The sequence below is a fragment of the Sminthopsis crassicaudata genome, chromosome 3 (genome assembly GCF_048593235.1).
Source record: "Sminthopsis crassicaudata isolate SCR6 chromosome 3, ASM4859323v1, whole genome shotgun sequence".
NCBI classification, from domain to species: domain Eukaryota; kingdom Metazoa; phylum Chordata; class Mammalia; order Dasyuromorphia; family Dasyuridae; genus Sminthopsis; species Sminthopsis crassicaudata.
In genome coordinates, this window is record NC_133619.1 from 649146689 (window position 1) to 649152688 (window position 6000).

Consider the following 6000-nt stretch of genomic DNA (forward strand, 5'->3'; position numbering starts at 1 on the left):
GTTTTCTTGTAAAACTCAACTTGCAGGAATCAATTTCAATTTTACTATTTTAGCAAATGCCATAATATACATGAATATTTGACCTGAAAGTATCTTAGAAATGGTTCATTTTTAAAAGCAAAAAAAAAATTTTTTTAAAGATCTTTGTGACACTAACCCATTAAAATTTTGCTTCTTTGACTAGTTGGCATTTTTTGAACTGATACAAATTTTAATAATATATCTTGGGGTTTTAAAATTTGCTTTGTTTTGAGTTTTTTAATTTGTTTTGTTTTTACAAATCATGAGCAGATGGAATAAAAGTTAACCATGGAGTACTGCAAAAGACTCCAGCAAGCCAAAGTAGCCATATCAGAGAGCATTAAGGACCAAATATTATTGGGCATTAAAAAAAAATCATTTTAATTAAAAAAAACATTCATGCATGCACTTCACAAAATTAACTGGTTGAGTAAGTATTAAAAATGTAGCCAGATCAAAAGAAATAGAGACTTCGGTGTCTTTGAAATGGTAATACTTCAGTTTCTGGCTATTGTTTCCATGTCTACTTCCTGAGACTTTTGTAGTTGCAACATTTTAAAAATTATTTATCATTTGTGATAAAATGTGTCAGTGTCTCAGTGATTAGGTCACTGGGCCTAGAATTAGGAGGACCTAAATTCAAAACCAGCCTCAGAAACTGATTAGCTGTGTATCCTTAGTTAAGTCATTTAACCTGTTTGCTTTAGTTTCCTCATCTATAAAATGGGGACAATAATAGCAACCCCACCCTAGGTTGGCATGAAAATCAAATGAGATAATATTTGTAAAGAAAGCAATATCTGACACATAGTAGATGCTCTACAAATGCTAATGATTATCATTATAGTTGTTATTTTCCAGTCTGCTGAAATTTGTATATAACACAAGTCGATAACCATTTATTAAGTGCTTACTATGTGCTAGGCATTGGGCTATGCATTAGGAATACCAAAAAGAAGCAAAAGATAGTATCATCTGTGATGAAACCCACAATCTAATGAGGAAAACAATAAATAAACACTTATGTACAAGTTATAAATGGAAAAAAAATCATTATAAGAGGGAAGGCATTAGAATTAGATTAAGGAGGAAGTGCATTGCGGATATGATGGACAGCCAAAGAAAATGCCTACAACTTAGAGATGAATGGTCTTGTTCATGGAACAGAAAGGAGGATGGTGTTATTGTATCAAAGAATATATTTTAAGGAGTAATATGTAAGACTGGAAAGATAAGAAGAGGGCCAGAGAGCAAAGAGCTTGAAGCACCAAAGAGTTCTGTATTCAATTCTATAAGTGATAGGGAGTCATTGAAATTTACTGAGTAAGAGAGTGACATGATCAGACCTGCACTTTAGGAAAATCACTTTGGTGGCTGAATGGAGGATGGAATTCTAGTGGGGAGAGACTCAAAGTAGACAGAACCACCAGAAGTTACTGCAATAATTCAATTATAAGGTGATGGTGGCCTGTACTAGGTGTGAGCAATGTCAGAGGAGAATGAGAGAGATTGTAGAAGTGAAATCTACAAGAAATTATACAAAGGGGAAATCTACATGAAATTCTGCAAAGGGGAAATCCACAAGAGGTGCTGCAGAGGTGAAATCTACAATAGATGCTGCAGAAGTGAAATTTACAAGAGATGCTGCAGAAGTGAAATCTACAAAAGATGCTGCAGGAGGGAAATCTACAAGAGATGCTGCAGGAGAGAAATCTACAAGAGATGCTGCAGGAGGGAAATCTACAAGAGATGCTGCAGGATCGAAAAGTATAAGACTTGGCAATAGCTCCAACATGGCAGAATGAGTCCAGGATGACTCCTAGGTTGTAAGCCTAAGGAACTGGGTGAGGGAGGTGCACTGAATACAGGAAGAACGGGGGACTGTTTTTGTCTTTACTCCAGTATTATCCTCCATGTTGTCCTTTCTGTGAGAAAGATGTTGAAATTCTTCCCTGAAAGCATCTTTCACATCTGCCATCTGTCTGGATGGGGCTGTTGCACTTTAGCCAAAGTAGCAATGCATCTTGGTGATTTTCCTCCTATTTGTTTACTTTTAGCTTTTGGCTATTGTTTCCAGGGCTGTGGCTAAAATCTTCTCTGTGTCTTGCTCTCCCCCTAATCCCTTAAAAAGACAACCTGAATAGCATGTGATAGAAAAGGCAGTTGGTGCTGATGTTTGGGAATAACTTGCTGGAAAATGCTTCTCTTTGAGGAGCCAGTCAGAGAAAGTAGAGTGTTAGAGCTTGGATGGTGAGGAGTGGGCAGTTACCATGGTAACTGGTACCAGGTACTTAGTACACAAGGGGCCAGAGAGAGCCAGAAGCGTGACGTTATTGCAGGCAAGGGAATGGCATAGTCCCACCCATTCTTAGGAAGGTGATCTTGGCAGCTGGGTAGAGGATGGGTTGGAAAGGAGATGATACAGAAAGACTAAGTAAAAGGTGATTAGGATTTACACTACTAATAGCTAACATTTATATGTAGTTTAGAGTTTTTGAAGCACTTTACGTAGATTATCTCACTTGAAAACTAGGGTAGCAGCTATGTGATTGACAGAAAGGGAAGAGTATAAAAGAGCCATATCCACGAGCCTGGACAGCTGGTCCAGTCCCTTTCCATGAGGGAAAAGGGAGGGGAAAATCGAGGCTGACTCAGAATTAAGAAGTGTCCTAATTAATATGAACCCCTTGGACTCTGCTGAGATTTCCATAGGGATGTTCAGTCTTAGGTAGGGTATTCTGGAGACGATTGTTGCTCATCGTAAGGGAAGTAAAACATGGAGCCTTCCTCCAGAAAAAATACTAAGAGATTGGTTATTCAGTCTGCTACCCTTTGAATGAAATTTTCTTTTTTAAAAAATAAGAAAGAAGTAAAGGAAGCTAGGGGCTGGGAATGCTGGAACATGAAACATCCAACTCTTTCTTTATCATGAGCTAGCCAGAAGATTCTGACTCTGTTACTGCCTACTGTTTCCCCTTCTCTCACTTGGATGGTGCCAGCCCTTGTCCTCGTTTCTCATCTTACCAAACATTCATTCATAATTCCCATGTGCTGGAGTCAAAGCTACAAATACTGATTCCTGCCTTTAAGGAGTTCACACTCTATTAGGATTGGGAATTACATAATGAGTTTAGGTGACTGGGAGGAAGGAGAGGCTCAGCTCTTTCATTTTCTCCTTTCCCTTCTCTTGCCTTAACTCCTTTCCTCTTAGCAATTTCAGGAGCATCTTTACCCTTCTCTTGTTCCTTCACCCTGCCTCCCCCCAGAGGCCTTTACTCCAGTTGCCTTTACAACTTGAATTTGCTTTTCCTCATTCCCCAAAACCAGTTCTGGATGCTTAGTACCTTTGTGACTTTGGGCAAGTTTCCTGATCATCAGTTTCTTCATCTGTATAAGGAGGGTGTTGGATTGTAGAATCTTTGAGGTCCTTCCTCATCTATCACCTGAATATGATCTTTTTTCTTTGGCTTTCTAAGGTCATGAAAGAGAGAAGAGCTTGGAGGTTCAGCCAGACTTGGGAAGAAAGCACACATAGCCATTTTTGGCCTCAAGCTGTCTGAGAGAGAGTGGCATAGCCCAGTAAAGACATAAAAGGAAGAAGCATTTATAGAGTGCCTACTGTATACCAGGAAGTAAATTGAGAGTTGTTTTTTGGTTGTTGTTTTTTTTTTAATATATTATCTCATTTGATTCTCACCTCTCTGGGAGGTCAATGCTATTATTATTCCCATTTTTACAGATGAGGAAATTGAAGGAGATAGGGGTGAAATGAGTTGCCCAGAGTCACACAGCTAGTGTCTGAGGATGGATTTGAAGTCTGGACTTCTGACTCCATTCATTGCTTTGTACAGTGGAGCATCCCCTAGTGGCCTCGGAGAGCATTGCTGGATTGGAGCCATGGGCTGACATAACCTGTATCACCCTGGGTCAGTTACCTACTACTCTTCTAAGCCCATTTCTTCATGAGAGGGCTAGATATCCTAAGGTCCTTTCTAGAACTAAACCTCTGCTTTTATAAGTGCTGGGAACTGCTGTGTAGGGACCCAAGTACACAATCTGGCCATTGCCAGAAGTGCCAAAAGGTTCTGATGGTCTCATTGGAAACAGACAGTGATGATTCCCCAGGTAACAGGACACTAACCTGACAGTATGGGTAAACTTCTGGGGTTCTCCTTCTCTCCTTTAAAAAAAATTGTATTTTCTGTTTTTCTTTTTTCCCTGAACCTGACAAACTCCAATGCCATAAATAAATGTAACATGGTTGAGGATTGTAAATGAAACCACAAATCTCTGTTGTTTATAGCTTGCTTTCCCTTTTGAATACAATAAATTCAACATGTAACTTAAAAAAAAAAAAAAAAAAAAGGAGCTGTGCATCATTCCAGTAATTCTAGAAAGCAATTTGGAACTCTGCCCTAAAAGTCACCAAACCCTGCATTGCTTACTCTAATGCAGGGATATCGCTTCAAAATCTATAATATACCAAGAAGTTCAAAGAAAGAGGAGAAGAAAGGAGCCATATGTACAAAAATTTTTCTAGGAGCTCTTTTTATATAGCCTAAGAACTAGCAAAAATACAGGTGCCTATCAATTGGAAAATGACTAAACAAATGATGGTATTTGAATATTATTGAACCATAACAAAATGACAAAAGGCAAAAGGGATTGTTTCCAAAACAAAACAAAACAAAAACTTGGGAAGACATATAGAGTGAACTGAGCAGAAAGAAAAGGACACTCTATATGATAATATAAAGAAAAACAACTTTGAAAGATTTAAAAATTCTATAATCAATGTAAGAAAGATTAGATCTCAGTTCCTAAGGACTAATGAAGCATGCTGCCCATTTGGTGGAAACAGAAATGAAAGACACAAGAGCCAAATAAAATACATATAATGGGGAGCTAGCTGATGAAATTTCCAGCTCTACTAATGTGGGAATTTGTTTTCCTTGTCTAATTTATAATGCAGAGGGGGGCTTTTTGTCTTTTCCCTTATGGATATGGAGAAGATAGGCTCAGGTAACAGAAAAAGATAGGAAAGAGTCACTGAAGCATCTCTTTTTTTTTTAAAGTGCACAGAAGGAAATCCATAAAGAATCACAAACAGGACATTAAAAATTATGTAAATAATAATAACTAGTGTTGATATAGCACTTACTTTGTGCCAGATACTATACTAAACATTTTATATTTGATCTTCACAAAACCCTGTTTTATAGACGAGGAAACAATGGCAAACAGGTGAAGTGGCTTGTCCAGAGTCACATAGCTAGTGTAACTCTTCCTAACTATAGGCCCAGTACTCTGTTCATGGTGCCAACTAGCTGCCCCTTCAAATTTACTACTTTAAGAGAACAGCAAACTGAACATAATAAACATCCTCAATTTCAAGTGCAAGCCTCTTTTTGTTCTATAAATATGAAAATGTCTTGCTTATTTATTTATTTATTTATTTTTCTTTATTAAGGCTTTTTATTTTTCAAAACATATGCATGGATAATTCTGCAACATTAACCCTTGCAAAATCTTCCAATTCTCCCTCTTCCTCTACTCCCTCCTCTAGATAGTATATAGTCCAATATCTGTTCAACATGGTAGAAATATATGTTAAATCCAATATATGCATACATATTTTAAAATAATTTATTAATTGTATAATTATAATTTTTGTTGACAGTACATATGCATGGGTAATTTTTTTACAACATTATCCCTTGTATTCACTTTTCCAAATTTTCCCCTCCCTCTCTCTACTCCCCTAGATGACAGGCAATCCCATACATATTAAATGTGTTACAGTATATCCTAGATACAATATGTGTATGTAAAACCAAATTTCTTGTTTATACATACATATTTATACAATTATCTTTCTGCACAAGAAAAATCAAATCAAACCAGAAAAAATGAGAAAGAAAATAAAATGCAAGCAAACAAGAGAAAGAGTGAAATACTATGTTGTGATAGACACTCAGT